The 19,783-nt window shown below is 37.9% G+C and overlaps 1 protein-coding gene across 9 annotated transcripts in view; it reads left to right on the top strand.

Annotated features, from left to right (window-relative positions):
* Window positions 1-19,783, top strand: part of EPS15 (epidermal growth factor receptor pathway substrate 15) — a 148,158-nt gene that overhangs the window by 11,314 nt on the left and 117,061 nt on the right. Inside the window, exon 1 of one of the 9 annotated variants that reach the window (XM_060408943.1) lies at window positions 4,460-13,380. The exons of the other annotated variants lie outside the window; for them this stretch is intronic. The gene's annotated coding sequence lies outside the window, so the exon portion shown is untranslated. Of the gene's footprint in view, window positions 1-4,459; window positions 13,381-19,783 lie in introns of those variants that run through there. 9 annotated transcript variants of the gene reach the window in all.

Here is a 19,783-nt window from a genome sequence, read left to right as displayed (position 1 = left end):
GTGTGTGTGTGTGAGAGAGAGAGAGCGTAAGCAAGCAAGAGAAAGAGGTCAATTTGGGAATAATTATCAATTCAGTTCAGTTCATTCACTCTGTCATGTCTGACTCTTTGCGATTCTAGTAGTAATTAATACTTACTTAACACATGATTTTTCAGGTATGATTTTTCAGTAATCCTTAAAACCTGATAAACAGATCATCCTTATTATTCCTGTTTTATAAAGAGAAAACTTAGGCACAGAAGTGAAGTAACTTTTTCAAGATCAAGCTACTGCTAAGTGGTAGAGCCAATGTTATAACTTAGGCAGTGTAAACAACTCATAAATTGAATGAGTCTGTATTTCTGAGTGCAAAATAGCTCTGACAGAACTAATTATAGTGCCATTTCTTGGTTATAACTGAACATATGTTCTAGGCTGCAACATCTTAGGTAAAAATCAACTTTTTGTTAAATGGACCACATCTCTAGAAAGTAATTGTACCAAGTTATAGTGGAGGGTTTTTGTAGATTCGATAGAATATAGTTTTACATTTTGCAACCTCTAGCAATTTATTACTTACGAAACCTAAGCTTATCTAGGTTAGTGTACGTCATGCCAGTATTTACTTTTAAGCTAATATTCTCTTGAATGTGGTAATTTGGACTTGGAATTCCTTCAGTATCTTATTACTGAAGATCATATTGTATAGCAGAGAAGAATTTCCCTAAAAAACAGACTATTTATTAAGGAAAACTTAAAGAACTGCTATGTGTAGAGATTTCTCATGCTCCAGATTTGAACATTGTCGAGAGCTAGGGTGAAATACTGGGAGATCTTGGACTTTGCAGTCAGAATGTGTTAGGTTTAAATCTTTTGTTTGATTCTGTAACAAGTTTCTAGTCTCTTTCTTTTTTAGCTTATAAAATGGTGAATAAACTTAACCTGCAGGATTTGTTGTGATGAGTGAAATAATGGTTATAAATGTCTGGGATCAGTTTAAATGGTGGTAGCTATTAATAACAACAATAACTATTACTACTGCCATCTCTAGCCAAATACTTATAACAGCTAGATTTTATTATAGGGCTGTTAATTTTTATGAAATGTTATACTTCACTAGAATTTTCATAAATCACTGATACCAGGGATTATTGGTAACTTCATTCCATCTTATATTCACTAGGTACAACACAGTTACATCATTATGCATATATTAAAAATATGAAGATTACATGCAGTATAGGTACTTCCCTTATTGCCATTCCATCCTCTTTTGTTTCGGAAGATATTTGTTGAATGCCTCCTGTGTCCCTGCTATGTTAGGCCTTGGACATACAAAGAGACTAAGACCTAGATTCATGCACTGAAGTACCTTTTAATCTTCTAGGGAGATAAACATTGACTCTGGAGTGATGAGTACTGTGATGCAGGATAATAGAAGAAAGAAAGGCACTTGGGTGCTGTGGAGTGTTCTGTGATTATAATGGAATTTTTTTGTGGTAATTTAGTTCTTAAGTTATTCATTGTTTTACAGTGTCCAAGGTTGATACTGTGGGTGACATTTTAAACTATAATTAAAAGGACAACATAAAATCATAGGAGTATTTGATCCAAGTTAAACAGTATTTTGGTGCATTGGGTCCACATTGTGAGATATCTATTTTCTTACGATTTATTCTCTGCTTTTTTTTTTTTCTCTTTGTATTAAAGCAAGAATTTTTAACCTAGAGCACGAGACATTAGGCAGGGGTTTCAAGGATAGGCTCAAAGGATCTTTGATCCGTTCTAAAATAGTATGTAAAATAATGAGTATCACAGTTTAGATAGTGGGAAGGACACTAAGTACAAGACCAAATTGGATTTGAATTCTCTCTCTGCCACTTATGCTCTTGTCATGGGTGACTATGACAAGTTATTTAAACTCTGTGACTTCCTTTTTCTTATGTATGATGTATACGCATTGTTGCAGTGTAAGAATCATTGAATAAATAGCAGTGATGTTTTTAGAATCCACTTGGCAGTTTCTACAGATAACTAATTTGGAATTCTCATAGAGATTGAGTTGACTTTGTGATTAGTGGGAGTGTTGCTGTTGTTTTAACAGTGTTAACCCTTCTGAATCCATGAACATGGGATTTTGCAACTTTCTTGAACTCAGCTGTTAGTTCTAATAGTTCTTTAGTAGATAGCTTGGGATTGTTTTTAGTATTAGAGCATGTCATCTGTGAATAGCAATAGTTTTACCTCCTCTTTTTCCAGTCTGATGCCTTTTATTTATTTATTCTTCTTGTGTAATTTCCCTGGCTAGAATCTCTAATACAGTGTTGGATAGAAGTGTTGAGAATGGACCCTTTTTCTTATTCCTTATATTTGGGGGAAAGCATGTACGCTTGCCTAGAAAATCCCATGGACGGAGGAGCCTGGTGGGCTGCAGTCCGTGGGGTCGCTCAGAGTCTGATATGACTGAGCGACTTCACTTTCACTTTTCACTTTCATGCACTGGAGAAGGAAATGGCAACCCACTCCAGTGTTCTTGCCTGGAGAATCCCTGGGATGGGGGTGCCTGGTGGGCTGCCATCTATGGGGTCGCACAGAGTTGGACACAACTGAAGCGACTTAGCAGCAGCAGCAGCCTGCATATATATATCCCTGGAGAAGGCCACAGCAACCCACTCCAGTATTCTTGCCTGGAGAATTCCATGGACAGAGGATTCCATGGGCGGGCTACAGTCATGGGGTTGCAAAGAGACACGACTAAGTGATAACAGTAAGTATATGAAGCATGTAATATTCTAAAGACTGCTTATAATAGGTTTTTCTTTCCTCCCTCCCTCCCTTCCTCCTTTCCTTCCATGAAAACAACCCAGAGAGGTTGTCAGTTTCCTGTGTTTGGAGGCCAGTGGTCAAGAGAGTGAGCTCTGGCCTTGTGCTGCATTGCTTGGAATTCTAGTTCTGCCATCTGCTAGCTTTGGATTTGGCAAGTCATTTATTCTCCCTGTGTTTTTTTTCATATGTAAGGTATGAGTAAGAGTATGTTCTTTAAAGAGTTGTGAAAGTTAGATGAGATTGTACAAGTAAAGTGCTGAGAATAAATAGTGCCTGGTCCATGGTAAGTCCTTAATAAATATAAGTATTTGCTACTACAGTTATTATTGGTCAGGAGCACCCAGCCATCACCCATTTCTCAAACTTTTGTGCTACATGTTTTTTGCTGTACCTGAAATTCATTGCTTTCCTTTGCTTAATTTGATAAATACTCAGTGGCTACTATCTGCAAAGTACTATATAATTAAGACACCATATGGTGAGCAAGACAAGTCACTGGCCCCATGGATTAATATTTCTAGTCAGAGAGACCAGTAGCAACAGATAATGAAAATTGGCTTTCCTTGTGCTCAGATGGTGAAGAATCCACTTGCAACGCGGGAGACCTGGGTTCGATCTCTGGGTTGGGAAGATACCCTGGAGGAGGGCATGGCAACCCACTCCAGTATTCTTGCCTGGAGAATTCCCATGGACAGAGGAGCCTGGTGGGCTACAGTCCATGGGGTTGCAAAGAGTTGGATATAACTGAGCAGCTAAGCACTGAGTACACTGAGATGTAAGATAGTGATAAGAGCTAGGAAGAACAATAGAACAGATTAGGTAAGAGCACCATAAGGTGACACTTTAGATAGCATGTCAGAAAGGCCTCTCTGAGGATGATTTGATCAGAGATCAAATGAAATAAAGCATTTGATCAGAGATCTGAATGAAATAAAAAGTGAGCCATATGATTATCTGTGGAGATGTTCTAGGTGGAGGAAACAAGTAGAGGAATCTTGAGACAGGAGTGCTCTTTGCAGTTGCTTGACTGGCTCCTTTGATTTAGTTTAGGTGTCACTTGTGTCTTGCTCAGCTTTTTCTTAGTTTCTTATGAAATAATCAGACATGACTTTTATTGACTTTTCTGATTATGTCTCTTTTAGATATCACTGATCTCATAGCAATAGTGTTTGTTCCCTCTTGATGTACTTATTACAGTGAAGATATACTTATTGCAATGGATTGTTGTTACTGTCTTTTTCTCCCCACTGGACTGACTTCTCGATGTCAGGGACTATAGTTTCTTACTTATTTTATTATTCCCAGCATCTAGGCATATAGATGTACAAGAGATGTCTAAATGAATCAGTGTTTAAAGGAATACAAGAGATGTCTAAATGAGTAATGAATGAATAGCCAAATTTTTTTACTCTTTATTTCCTCAGTATATTTCTCTTTGTACTTGTTTCTGCCTGATAATAATGATTGTAAGTACAGTTTATTTGAATAATTTTTTGTCTGACCATCAGCTTAGTGCATCAAATTCATTTTTGTATTTAACCATTGGGTTATAATTTATTTCTTTTTTTCCTCTATCTGAAGATTAAGGTCCAGGAGGGCAAAAAAGTTGTTTTGTTTGTTCATCTCTGTATCAGAAGTGCCTAGTATAATAACATATCAGCAGTTGTTTGAATGAATGATATGTTAGTATGTTAACCTTGAGTCTTCTACTGAATCACATAGATGATAGAGTATAAACCATATTTGTATAATACTCCGATAGACCATGAACTAGGAGCTTTAAGCAAAACAGATCATATTAGATGTTCTTAACCCCCCTAACTCGGAGAAGGCAATGACACCCCACTCCAGTACTCTTACCTGGAAAATCCCATGGACGGAGGAGCCTGGTAGGCTGCCGTCTATGGGATCGCACAGAGTCAGACACGACTGAAGCGACTTAGCAGCAGCAGCAGCAGCAACCCCCTTAACTGCTTTCCCTCAGCAGTATCACATCAAGTCTAATGTTCATATAAGTGCTCCGACTAGAGTTACATTTTCTCAACTAGAGGCTGAGACGTGTGGCCTAATAATTACACTGAATACTTGAAATTCAGACTGAATAAGTATTATCTATACACATGTGCCAAAATTATCCCTTCCTCCAACTTCATAGTAGAAATTCTTGGTCCTACTATCTTCCACCTGGAGGTTAAGCAATTGCAAATCTTGGTATAGATAATTCTCTACATAGTCTGCATGAATGATCAGTAGACAACCCCTAGAGCAATATTTGTATTTTTTAAAAATGGAAGGATAATTACTTTATGGTGTTCCCTTGTGGTAAAGAATTCACTTGCCAATGCAGGATACACGGATTCAGTTCCTGGATCGGGAAGATCCTCTGGAGAGGGATATGGTAACCCACTCCAATATTCTTTTCTGGGACATCCCATGGGCAGAGAAGCCTGGTAGGCTATAGTCCATGGGGTTGCAAAAGAGTCAGCCATGACTTAGTAACTAAACAACAACAGTTATTTCACAGTGTTGTATTGGTTTCTGCCAGTATTTACATTTTAAAAGAGAAGTTTGCTTTGTTGTTGTTTAGTTGTTCAGTTGTGTCTGACTCTTTCACATCCCCATGTACTGTAGCCCTTAAAGCTCCAGTTTGCTAAGTAGGCCAAATAACAGATGGGTGGAATGTGTATGGTTGAAGGTAACAAACTGCTACTATTTTACTAAACTATGGATTGAAAAGCAACAGATCTTTTCGTGATATGGTATAGGTAAGCTGACCATATTTTTCCAGTCAAAGGTTCAATTTGACTAAAAAAGGATGCTTTGTAGTTCCTGGCTTTTCAGTTTATTACCGGGAAAAGACAATGAAATAGTTGCCAGGATGGTGCATCATATGAAAGTCCGTCAATATAGCACTTTAATAGAATGAAGGGAAAACATCTTGATGCAGAAAATGCACTGACAAAATTCAGCACTCTTTCATGATGAAAATACTTAGCAAACTAGAAATAGAAGGGAACTTCCTCCGTGATAAAGGTTACATGTGAAAAACCCACAGCTAGCATCATACTAAACAATGAAAGACTAAAAGCTTTTACCCTGTGATCAGGAGTGCAATGAGGATGCCTACTTTTCCAACTTCTTTTCAGTGTGGTACTGGAAGTTCTAACCAGAGCAGTTAGTACAAGAAACAAAAAACATTCAGATTAGAAAGGGAGAAGTAAAATAATGTGTTTGTAGATAACATGATTAAAAAATATATATTGTGGTAGATAACGTGAGATCTGCCCCCTAACAAGATTTTAAGTGTGTGTTATAGTGTCGTTAACTATAAGCACATAGTGGAATAGCAGATCTCTGGTACACGGGTTCTTTGATAACCCAATATCACTTCCTTTGGATAAATACTGAGGAGTGGGGTTGATGGATCATATGGCAGTTTTATTTTTAATTTTTTGAGGACCCTCCATACTATTATGAATTTTTTATATGTAGAAAACCCTAAAGATTCCATGAAAACATTCTTAGAGCTGATAGACAAATTTAGCAAAGTTGCAGAATACAAAATCAACACATAGCTGCATTTTTATACACTAGCAGTAAACAATTCAGAAAGGAAATTAAGAAAACAATTCCAAGGACTTCTTTGGCAGTCTAGTGGTTAGAACTCCCTGCTTCCAATGTTGGGGGCATGGGTTCAATCTCTGGTTGGGGAAGTAAGATCCCATATGCTGCAAAAAGAAAATAACAATAATAAAAGTACATTTATACTACCATCAAAAAGAATAAAATGCTTAGGAATAAATTTAACCAAGGAGGTGAAAGACTTGTACAGTGAAAACTGCAAAACACTGCTTTGACTTAATGTTTGATTGTGATAGTAGAGGGAAGATAGTGGATAAATGTACGCAATTATAGGTTCATAATAAAAATTGTTCAAGTTACCTGTATTTTGTCTTAAAGCTTCCCTGGTGGCTCAGCTGGTAAAGAATCTGCCTGCAATGTGGGAGACCTGGGTTTGATCCCTGGGTTGGGAAGATCTCCTGGATAAGGGAAAGGTTACCCATGCCAGTATTCTGGCCTGGAGAATTCCATGGACTGTATAGTCCATGTGGTCACAAAAAGTTGGGCAGGACCGTGTGACTTTCATTTTCACTTTGTCTTAAATGGAAGGTGGGCCTTAAAACTAAAGGTTTTTTAGAATTACGGTAATACTTCTCTGTTCTGGAGATTCAAATGATGGAGTACATATGAAAGGTGCTGTTAAATGATGGTAAAGATAATATAATAGAGGCAACAGCCTAACAGTTAGGAGTTAAAGTTCTGCAATCAGACTTCTTAGATTTCAATACTGGTGCTAACTCTTAAATGTGAAAGTGAAGTTAATTGTGTCCAACTCTTTGCGACCCCATGGACTGTAGCCTACCAGGCTCCTCTGTCCATGGAATTTTCCAGGCAAGAGTACTGGAGTGGGTTGCCATTTCCTTCTCCAAACTCTTAAATAGGTATGTGCATTTGAGTCAGTTATTCAACTTACTAATGTCTCATTTTCCTCATCTGTAAAATGGATATAATTTTATGTGCCTTGTCAGTTTAAATGAACTCAGTGGGTAAAGTGGTTAAGACTAGTACCTGTTGTATAGGAAATGCTCAAAAAGGATTTAGTATATGTTATTTACTGTGAAGCTGTAAAACGACAATGTTTGTACATATATGATTTTAAAATGTTGTGTATTTAAGTCTGTACTTGATAATTTAACTTGCATTTAAAAAACATGTTATTTTATTGTTTTTTGGCCACACTGCATGACATGTGGGATTTGTTCCCTGACCAGGAATCAAACTCATGCCCCCTGCATTGGAAGTAAGTCCTAACCACTGGACTACCTGGGAAGTCCCTAACTTGCCTTTTTGAAAAGCAGCATCTCATTGCTGATTCTTTTGGTTCTCTTGGAGCTCCATTAACTGTGAAAAAAATTTTTTGTCTCATTTGTGCAAAGCTTATTTTTTTTTTTTCCCTATCTAATCTACTCTTATTTGACTGTATTAAATTTTAGCATGCTTGTTTACCTTCAACTTAGTACAGGTCAGCTCTACTAATCAAATCTATTAGTTCTGGCCTATTAAATATCCCACCCAATTGGATATCGACAGTAAACGCTTGAGAGTTTGCCCTCTCCTATTTTGTAAGTTATTACATTGATGAAAATTCTTTTTACCAAATTCTTTGCTGTTTTGGAAATGAGAAATGGAACAACTAATAAACATGCAAAAAAATGTTTCTTAATTCATTTTAAGAAACTTATTTAGTAAATGGTGTTTATTTCAAATTATGCTTGAGATTTAAAAAAAAAGGCTGTGTGGATATACTTTTGAAAATGTTAGGTGTGTAATATGTAAGGGTTTGGCAAGCATTTCTGTTGATTTATATTCTTTGTTTGGATCTCTGTGGCTCCAAATACCAGTCAGGAAGTATAAAACTCACTTTATTAGCCAGTTTTACTCATTCTTACATCAGAGCACTTTCGTGCAAGTGGCAACTGCATGGAATGGTAATTCTCTCTTGAGTGGAAAGGAAGTATGTTAGCTTATCTAACTGATAGGTCTAAGAGTAGAGCTGGCTTCAGATGTATTAGGGTCACAGTGATACCACTACTCAGTTTTCCTTTCATATCTTGCCTCCAGTCTCAGGTAGGCTTTCCCATTATAACACTAAAATAAGCACTAAAAGCTTCAGGTTTATAGACTTTGTAACTCCACGTGTGGTGGAAAAGAGGGCCTCTCTTCTGGCAGCTCCCACAGAGGAACTGTGATTTTCTCTGGTTGGAGTAAAGTCACATATCTTCTTGGAATGGTCAGTATGGAAAGGGGGTTGAAGAGTATGTTTGGCAGAAAAATTTGAGGTTACTGATTGTTATGGGTTGAATTGTGCCCCCCCAATTTATATGTTGAAATCTGAACCCCTCAATACTTCAGAAATATGACTTTACTTGGAAATAGAGTCATTATGAATGTAATTATTTAAGAGGAGGTCATCAAGGAATAGAGTGGGCTGCTGATCCAAAATCACTGACGTCTACATCAAAAGGAGAAATTTTGACACAGACACACATGTAGGCAGAATGTCATGTAAAGGTTGGACTTAAGCTGCCACATGCCAAGGAACTACCAGAAATAGGAGAGAAGCCTAGAGCCGATCCTTCCCTAGTACCTTCAGAGGGAGTTTGGCCCTGCCAGCATCTTATTTTGGACTTCTGGCTTCCAGACTGTGAGACAATAAATTTCTGTTCTCCAAAGCCACTCAGTTTTTGGTACTTCATTATGGCAGCTCTAGCAAACTAATGCAGTGGTCATGAATTTATAGTTATACCAATCTGTCCTGTTGAATGACTTTTTAGGCTCAGCCTCAAAGAAGGAGGATAGTTGGGTTCATCCAGGTTTGGAGTTTTGCTGTACTTGTGTGTTCTAAAAGAGAACAAGAGAATTTAGATTATTGACAAGAGGATTATTGAAATGATGCACCATAGGCTATAAACTGAATGATGAGGGACATAAAGCAAAGAGATGGTTTAGTCTGATGGGTCACAGAAAGGGTCCAAGGATAAGAAGTCTTACAAAGGTCAAAGGAAGATCACTTGAAAGAGAAGGTTATGGTTGGAGAACAAGATGCTTGAAATAGTGGTTTGGAATATAGAGCAGTTTGGATAAAGGTAGAAGAGCCAGGAGTGAGGTTACTATGGGAGTAACAGGATGACTGGGGCCATAATATATCCACATTGGTGGTACTTTGTAAAACTCTGTTTTGAAGAGACGATTGGTGTTAAGGGCATCAAGGAAGTAAAAATCCAAGTTGTTGGATGGGCTATCCAAGTTTATGGTGAAGTCAACCAGTTGATGGAGGTTTAGGGTGGAGAAGAATACAATGAGTCATGTGCCATAGCCTCAGGTGAGTGAGGTAGAGAAAACCAGGAGGTTAAAATATAACAGTGATAAGGAAAGGGAGATAGTAATTTTGCTGAAAAGGAAACACCTCAAGAGAGCAGAGTTTTATTTGGTCTTTGTTTTAAAAACAAAGACAATGTGGACAAGCTTCACAGGGAAGCAGAGGGTTTTAATCCCATTTCTGGAACCTGAGATAGTCAGGAAGTTAAAACTGGACAGCAGCCGTTTGAGAGGGCTTCAAGGGAGGTAAGAGATTGTTTCAGTTAGAGCAGGGGGTTGGAGGTAGCATCCTGAGAAAAGGCTGGCTTTTCTCCTCAGGAGAGGATGTAGGGAAGTAGAGAGAACATTCTCAGAAATTGAGGAAAAAGGGACTTGCTTACTTTTTTCTTTCTGTACTAGACTAGTAAAGCCCTTGAAAACAAGGACTGTGTAATTCATCATGATGCCTGTCTCAGTCTTTGGCAAGTATTAGGTTATGAATAAATGTGAAATAATTTATACTCCCAGCAGTATTTGAGAATGTACTGCGAGAAGGAATTGCACAAATAATAATTTATTCAGCTCATAAACTTCATATTTTTTGAGGACGTTCATATGTAGGTATTGTGGATTTGATGGTGAAATAAGATAGGTGTGATTTTCTCCTCTCATGGGGAGCAAATGTTATAGTGAGGGCAAAAATAATGAAGAAACAAACAGACAAAATAAAAACAGTATGTAACAGGTCTCTGAAGGAAACAAGCAAAGCTGAAGTAGAAAATTTAAAAAGGGCCTATTTTATGATGATCCGTATAGGACTCTGAGTGGGTAACATTTAAGCTGAGTCCTAAAAAAATTGAAGACACCACCTATGTTTTCAGGAACAAAGAATGACATGTGGAAAGACTGAGTTGAGACAGAGCTTGCTCTTTTAGAAGAACTGAAATATCAGTAAAGTTAGTGGCCCTAAGTGTATCTGGAGAGGTGAGCAGAAGCTAAATCATGCAGGGACTCAAAGCCCTGTCAAGGAGTTTAGATTTAATTTTTTCTCAAATGAGAAGCCATGGAGGGGTTTAAACAGAAGAATGTTATGTTCTTATTTATATTTACATACACTCAGCAGTCTGTGTGAGGGGATGGATTAAATGTTTTAATAGTCAAGATGATATATGAACTGCACTACAGAGAGAGGTAGATGAGTTCAATGTATGTTTTGGAATTAGAGTTCATAGTATTTGCATATGATAGATTGTAAAATTGAGAATGAGGGACATGCTGACAGATTATTTGGCTTGTGCATACATGGTTAGTGGTAGGAGAGGAATAGATTCTTGGCGAAAAAAAATATACAAGTTTTGTTAGATGTTTGGGAGATAGCCAAGTGGAGATATAAAGTAGATGGTATATAAGTTTAGAGTTCAGAGATGAGGTCAGAACTAAAGATACGATATTCACCAACTTAAGTGTAGTATTTGAACCAGGGGAATTGATGTTATCATCTGGTTGCCCAGACGTGTAGAAAAAGGACATGAGAGATGAGGCTGTGAATGTCCTTTGTAGAAGGTAAAGTGCTGTACAAGTGCAGGAAGTGATTATTTTGTTTCACTTGTTCCTTACTTGAATTTTTATAAATCCACATATCATTCGTGCTTAAAGATAATGCCTCTCCTCTTTCTGTTTATTTGGGGCTGGCTAGAATAGTGTATGTGGGACTCACTGTCTTCTGATGACAGACCCAAAACTGGCCTTTGTATTCATTCTTTGTCACTCTGCCACCCCGATTTTTGGGTCAGGTTGAATTGGATTTGACAAAAGTTACTCCTTTACTGGTTTGAGTTGCTGGTATGGTCTCTTAATAATCCATTGTTTTTCAGTAGTATATAGCTGTACTCTCTTTTGAAATTCTTTTGTCTACTTAAAGTCCCCGTAATCTTTTATTTCTGATAATCTCCAAAGCAGATGTATTCTTAAATTCAGATTTTGAAAACTTTTTTTAGAATACTCTTCTTAGAGTGCTCCTAGGTCTTTGCTAGCTGACTCATCAATTTATAATGATTTGTTATGGAACAAACATGAGATGTTTGCAGAAGAGAGCGTTGCAAAAGAGAGCAGTTTTGAGGGCAGAGGCCCTATATAGTTTTTGTAACCCCAGGTACCTAAACCTATTGTTCTGTCTCTAAAAGGTCTCTAATCCATGTTTATTAAATTATTAAATGAGTTATGAATAACAGAGTTGAGGGTTTATACTGTATATTCTCTAAGGGAACTGCTGGGATGGCTGCTTGTGTTTTCTTGGGCCCCTGCCCGCCAGCTCTAAAGTGAGGACTGCTCAGATGACTTGCTTCTATCCACCCTCTATACCCAGCTCCTTTTTAATTTCTTTTTTACTGAACTTGCTTTCGACTCTTCAGACAGCTTCTGATTGCTATTTCCTTTGTCAGTTTGGATTGCTGTTGATCACTATTGCTGTTTTTTTAAAAATTCTTGTCCTCTTCCTTTTATTGTTTATTTCCAGCCTATTTTCCTTTATATTGTGAAATGCATAAGTCTTTTAAAAAAGACATCACGAGTCTTCAGAAGGTTTTAGTCTCCTTCCCTGCAAGTCGGTCACATGTGAACATAGCTGTGTAAAAGCACATGCTCTTCTGGTTGTGTTGATTTGGTACTTTGGTTGTAGGAGTAGCTGTTCCATTATTTGAGGGGTGGTGGTAGTGGTTGTGGTGGAGTAGTTGAAAGGATGTAGGGCTTAGCTCTCCTTCTGATTCCTCAGATCTCTTGAAAATGGAGTATTAATTAGATGGCTGAATTAAAAATAACTGAAATTTTTTGTGTTAATATGTCAAATATACTTGCATGGCAAGTTACCCAGAAAATCATGTGCTTTATCACACTTTTAGAAAATGTTCACGAGTACTAAATTGTTAATCATTACTTAAATTTTTATAGAGAATAAAAATAAAAAGATTTTAAGTGGTACTTTGCCTGCAACTGTCCGTATAGTCAAAGCTGTGGTTTTTCCAGCAGTCATGTATGGATGTCAGAGTTGAACCGCTGAGCGCTGAAGAAATGATGCTCTTGAACTGTGGTGTTGGAGAAGACTCTTGAGAGTCCCTTGGACTGCAAGGAGATCCAACCAGTCCATCCTAAAGGAAATCAATCCTGAATATTCATTAGAAGGACTGATGATGAAGCTGATGCAAAGCTCCAATCCTTTGGCCACCTGATAAGAAGAACTGACTCACTGGAAAAGACCCTGATGCTGGGAAAGAGTGAAGACAAGGAGGAGGAGGAGAGGACAGAGGATGAGATGGTTGGATGGCATCACCAGTTCAATGGACATGAGTTTGAACAAGCTCTGGGAGATGGTGAAGGACAGGGAGGCCTGGTGTGCTGCAGTCCATGGAGTCACAGAGAGTTGGATACGACTGAGAGACTGAACAGCAACAACAAATTGGAAGGTTACAGGTTCCCCCATAGTCAGCTATGGTACTATTCCATGATTCTCTTTCCTTTCAGGATCCAGGCCGAAGGAGCACCCCTTCTTCATGACTTACTGTTCTCTTGGCAGAGAGAAAAGAGCAAGAGCTGGTGGAAACACACAGTAGCCCTAAAAAATTCTACCTGTAACTGGAACTTCCTCATATTTCATTGGCCGGAGTAAGTCACATGGCCAAGCCAATAGTAGGGTACTCACAGAGAGGCACTGTAAGTCACATGGCAACAGGCAGGGCTGTTAATATTCTTGTTTAGCTCAGTCGCTCAGTTGTGTCCGACTCTTTGTGACCCCGTGAACTGCAGCATGCCAGGCCTCCCTGTCCATCACCAACTCCCGGAGTCCACCCAAACCCATGTCCATTGAGTCGGTGATGCCATCCAACCATCTCTGTCGTCCCCTTCTCCTCCTGCCCTCAATCTTTCCCAACATCAGGGTCTTATTCCAGTGAGTCAGCTTTTTGCATCAGGTGGCCAAAATATTGGAGTTTCAGCTTCAATATCAGTCCTACCAGTGAACACCCAGGACTGATTTCCTTTAGGATGGACTGGTTGGATCTCCTTGCAGTCCAAGGGACTCTCAAGAGTCTTCTCCAACACCACAGTTCAAAAGCATCAACTCTTCTGCACTCAGCTTTCTTTATAGTCCAACTCTCACATCCATACATGACCACTGGAAAAATGATAGCCTTGACTAGATAGACCTTTGTTGGCAAAGTAATGTCTCTGCTTTTTAATATGCTGTCTAGGTTGGTCATAACTTTCCTTCCAAGGAGTAAGCGTCTTTTAATTTCATGGCTGCAATCACCATCTGCAGTGAATATTCTTGTAAGAGGAGAATAAATGAGAATTATAATACAACCTACCAGATTTTAGGATGATATAACAGTTTTATAACAACTTTTTTCTTAGTAAAATTTGTTTTTTTTTCCTTTTTTTTGGTTTTCGTTGCATTAGTTAGGATACTGGTTCAAGCCAAAATCTCAGTAGCTTAAACAGGAGAGAATTTACCTCTCTCAAGTAACTGTCCAAGTAAGATAAGTACTAGAGGGCTGATATGGCAGCTTCATGATAGTGTCAGAGACATAGACCCTTTTTTTCTGTTGCTCTTTTTATTTTCAACCATGTTTTCCATCTCACAGTCTGGGTAGATCCTCCACGTTTCACAGCCATATCTACCTTCTAGACAGCTGGAAGAAACAGCTGGGAGGTAGAAGACATTCTCCTTCCCTGTAGGTGTACAACCTGAGAGCTGGGCAAGTTATTTCCTTTCACGTTTCATTGAGAGAAACCGAGATTGCAAAAGATGAGAAATGTACGTTTTGGTAGGTGTCCGCATGTTTGAGTAAGGTTTAGGGGTATTATTATTAAAGAAAGAAAAGAGTAAAGGATATTAGGGAGCAGTTAGCCATCTCTTTTTAATTCAGTTAGTTTAATTGGGAACCTATGAAGAATAGATATTATTAGCACTTTACAGATAAGTGGGCAGGCTTTTCAAAGAGGAGATAAATTGTTCATGGTCTACCTGAGAAGTAGTGAAATGGGCTTTGAATTTAAGCCTGTGTGAGGGTTTTTTCTTTTTTTAAAACATTCTGTTGACTTCCTAATGTCTTATTTTCAAGCCCTTAAGATTTTTTTCAGAGTAGTAATAAATAATGTTGACTCTTTAGAAGGGGTTCTTCAGATATTTATGAATATTTTACTTTGTGAAAAATGATGCATGTTTATGACCTAGCCAATGAATAAATAATTGCTTCAAATTATAATATTAGAAATTAAGTCAGGTTTTGACTTTTGATAACTTTAGTTTAAAAGTTTTCTTTTAGAAATTAGTTACTAAGTATTCATATATAATTTTGCATACTGATGGCACATTTTTGGATTTTATATTTTTTCCTAAGCTAAAAATATCTTAATTGTTTTGTTCTATAAAATTAAGGAAGTGCTTATTATAGAAAATATTTTCAGAGAACATAGAGTAGTATAAAGAGGAATGTAAAAATCATTTGTAATTCCATTATCCAGAGGTCATCACTGTTGCCAGTTTAGCTATGCCTTTCAAAATTTTTCTCTATGCATTCATTATGTGTGTTGTATCTATGTGATTTTTTTAAAATCTAAAATGATCATATTTCAGTTAAAAAGAAAAAGACGATTTTACCAAGATGCACCAAACACACTCTTTGATCATCTTACTTGATGAGTGAATTGGCAATTTGGATGACTTTTCTCCATTCTCACTTAGCTGTAATGTGTTAGTATAGTTGATCAGCACAGAATGTACTTAATCACTTACAGAGCTAATGCCTTCTCAAATGTATTTATGTAGTAAGCAATGAAGCTCTTTTCTATAGCAGAGTATTTATACATTTCTTTGGGAGTAGGCTGAATATATACTTTTTTTTTCATACTGGGACATGTTTGAGATGAAAGGGACATTACAAGTATTTAAAGTTTTGTGAAATTTTTTTTGCCATCAAAATGGTTTTATTATACTGAAATGTAATATAGATCAGTAAAATAGTTCTGTCTGTTTTCAAAAATAAAAGTTTATAAAATACTTGTTTTATAGTACAACAAAATAGTCTTTACTCAGATATACAGATGACACCACCCTTATGGCAGAAAGTGAAGAAGAACTAAAGAGCCTTTTGATGAAAGTGAAAGGAGAGTGAAAAAGTTGGCTTAGAACTCAACATTAAAAAAAATAAGATCGTGGCATTCAGTCCCATCACTTCATGGCAAATAGATGGGGGAACAATGGAAACAGTGACAGACTTTATTTTGGGGGGCTCCAAAATCACTGCAGGTGGTGACTGCAGCCATGAAATTAAAAGGTGCTTGCTTCTTGGAAGAAAAGCTATGACCAACCTAGACAGCATATTAAAAAGCAGAGACATTACCTTGCCAACAAAGGTGCGTCTAGTTAAAGCTGTGGTTTTTTCAGTAGTCGTGTATGGCTGTGAGAGTTGGACCATAAAGAAAGCTGAGTTCCAAAGAATGGATGCTTTTGAACTGTGGTGTTGGAGAAGACTCTTGAGAGTCCCTTGGACTGCAAGGAGATCCAACCAGTCTACCCTGAAGGAAATCAGTTCTGAATATTCATTGGAAGGACTGATGCTGAAGCTGAAACTCCAATACCTTGGCCACGTGATGTGAAGAACTGACTCAAGACCCTGATGCTGGGCAAGACTGAAGGCAGGAGAAGGAGAGGACAGAGGATGAGATGGTTGGATGGCGTCACCAACTCCATGGCTATGAGTTTGAGCAAACTCCTGGAGTTGGTGATGGACAGGGAAGCCTGGTGTGCTACAGTCCATGGAGTTACAAAGAGTTGGACACGACTGAGTGACTGAACTGAACTGACATTGATTATGAGAATAGAAACAAAAGCAGGATAGTTATTCTGGGTAATAGTCATATTTTTTTTGCCAGCTTCTTAGATGTATCTGTCTCTAATATGTTTTTAGAAACAGATGTGTAATCATTATTCTACATGTTTCTTTAAATTTAGATGCTGTAAAATCGTACTCTCCTATTTCATTTCATTCTAGTACAGAATATAAATTTATATAGTTAAAAATAGGAAGACTTTTGATGAAACTTCTAGAATTCATTGCTTTAATTAAATCTCATATTCTGTTTGAACTCATTCAGTTTGTTCGGTACTTAACATTGCTTTTGAGGGATGTTTCAGTGCCTTGGCAAATTTTCTTTCTAATAATTGTATTTTCTAAAAGCTTCAATAGCTGAAGTTTTTTTTTTTTAATCTTTCTTTCATTGAACTTTAGTCTTTGATTAAAGATTTCCCACTGATTTTGAACAATATGCAACCAATCATTAGAGGACTTGCCTTCAAAAAGATTCAGTAGTGAGACACTTAGGTTGGGATTATAAAGTCAGTCTTTGAAAGATTCTAGCCTTTAAAATCTGATGACAGGTTGCAAGTAGGGAACACATATTTCCGTGTTTATATTTTTGTTTTGTTTTCAATACCATTTTTTATCCTTAAAATTTTAACTGTGGATATATGTAAACATTTGTAAGTTTTGGCATTTGCAGCTAACTCATTAATACTGATGCCACTAGAGTGCCATGATAAATAGAAGTAGCCTCAGAAGTTTTATCCAAATTATCTATCCATTTTCTAGAGAAATTTTAGTACATAATTTTGTATTAAACGTATAATTTCTTCTCTTTAGCTAATTGTTCTTGAAAGGATTTATCGGGTGATAATAAAGATTGTCAAGCAACAAAATAAACAGTTCTAGAATTATACCATACAATAAATGACAAAACCACCTTGAGGTTTTAGACTGTTGACTCCTCACACATACTTCATTTGTACCTCACCTGTAGTTTCTCGCTTACTTCGCTGGCTAGCGGCCTGGTGCATGTTGCAGGTCATCGCACATCTCACTGTACTGACTGTGTTAGCAGGAGCACCAGCGTCAGATATTTCTTCTACTGTCTCAAAAGGATGTAAAGAGTTAGCTGTCCATGGTTGCTTGTGTCTGAGAATACTTTTCTCTGTCTTCTGCATGGTGTCCCTGAAAACGTGTTAATGTTTTATCTCTGAAGAGTCAGGGGAAAGGTGGAATTACCACTGGTCCTTTTTACGATTTCATCACTTGTTCAAGTGGTTAGAACACTTAGACACTGTTAGCTTGGCCAGAAAATAGATGAATACAGTAGAGGTGTTCTAAATTCATCTTGGTTTATTTTAATATAGTGATTAATGAAATATACTTCATTCCAGGAAGTGAAAACTGTGAGACAAGTGGTAAACCACATGGGATGTTGAGACAAGAGATTGTACTTTCCTGAGCAAACCAGGGCATTTGAGAAACAGCTTGGTAATGTGAAAGAGTATGGTGCTTAGAGTAGGACAGACCTGAATTTAAGTCCAGACTCTGCCATTTAAAAGCTTGGACAAGTAACCTCTCTGAAACTTGGTGTGTTAGGGTTCTCAGAGAAACAACCAGTAGGACAGACACTCACACTGACCAATTAATTTTAAAGAATTGGTTCATGTTTTTGTGGAGGTTGGCAAGACCTAAATCTGCAGGGCCTGTTGGAGACTGAGGGGAGAGTTGATGTTGCCGTTGTGTCTGAAGGTGATCTCAAGGCAGAATTACTTCTTCCTTTGGGGAGATCAGTCTTTCTCTCTTAGGACTTTCAGCTGCTTGGATGAGACCTCCCCACATTATGGAGGATAATCTGCTTTATGGCTTTAAATGTTAATCACATCTAAAAAAAATTTGACCAAACAACAGGGTACTCTTGCCTCACCAATTAGACAAGTAAAACTAACTTTCACACGACATTTCTTTATTTACTTACTGGGAAGATAATGTATGACTCACAAGGATTAAGTGTGGTAGTATTTATAAAGCACTTAGTATAATGTGTTCTCAGAGTGGGCACTGAGTACATGTTGGTCTTAATCTAGTTTTGTGCCCATTAAGACTATAGGCCCAACTTTGATGTTTGAAGATCTTTTCCCCTGTTTATCTTTGTATTTCTTTCTAAGCTTCTCCTGTCTCTTCATCTACTTAATAAGTCCTGTTTTTCTTCAAACCAAACCCTTTTTCACCATTGCCGGTGTTTAGGTCTTCTACAGGGTCATTAAAATTTTGTCCTAAGTAACCCTCTGCATGCCATCCTACTTTCCCTCTTCATGTACAAATAATCACGTAGTTAATTAGCATTAACTAGTATTAGGTGCTTGAGTGTGTCCTCTTTTCCATCGTTATTTTCTTTACTTTTACCATGGGAGGTGAAGCCCTTCATCACTTGTCTTCTGTAACAACGGTCCCTAACTTTTTTGGCAGCAGGGACCAGTTTCATGGAAGACAATTTTTCCATGGATTGAGGGGTTGAGTGGAGGGTGGAGGGACAGTTTTGGGATGATTCAAGTACATTTATTTATTGTGAGCTTTATTATTATTACATTGTGTTATATAATAAAGTAATAATACAACTCACCATAATGCCGAATTGGAAGGACCCTTGAGCATGTTTTCCTGCTACTAGAGTGATTATAAATACAGATGAAATTTTGCTCCCTTGCCTGCCCCCCACCACCTACTGTGCAGCCTAGGTCGTAATAGGCCAAGGACCAGAATGTCGTTGCTACTGCTAAGTCATTTCAGTCGTGTCCGACTCTGTGCGATCCCATAGACGGCAGTGCATGAGGCTTCCCCGTCCCTGGGATTCTCCAGGCAAGAACTCTGGAGTGGGTTGCCATTTCCTTCTCCAGTGCATGAAAGTGAAAAGTGAAAGTAAAGTCGCTCAGTCGTTTCCAACTCTTCACGACCCCATGGACTGCAGCCTACCAGGCTCCTCCATCCATGGGATTCTCCAGGCAAGAATACTGGAGTGGGGTGCCATTGCCTTCTCCCAGAATGTGGTTGGGGACCCCTTATAATCTTATCTCTAGTCCTTATTACCATTTAGAACTCCTTACTATTCTCGACAAATGTAACTGAGATTTCTGTTGATTGCATTTATCCCTTTGTGTAGAATCACCATCTCCCGTACTCCCCTATACCTCAGATTTCTGCAC

This window comes from Ovis aries, chromosome 1 (genome assembly GCF_016772045.2).
Source record: "Ovis aries strain OAR_USU_Benz2616 breed Rambouillet chromosome 1, ARS-UI_Ramb_v3.0, whole genome shotgun sequence".
Classification (NCBI taxonomy): Eukaryota; Metazoa; Chordata; class Mammalia; order Artiodactyla; family Bovidae; genus Ovis; species Ovis aries.
The sequence above is the reverse complement of the archived record's forward strand: the minus strand, read 5'-3'. Positions and strand labels throughout refer to the sequence as shown.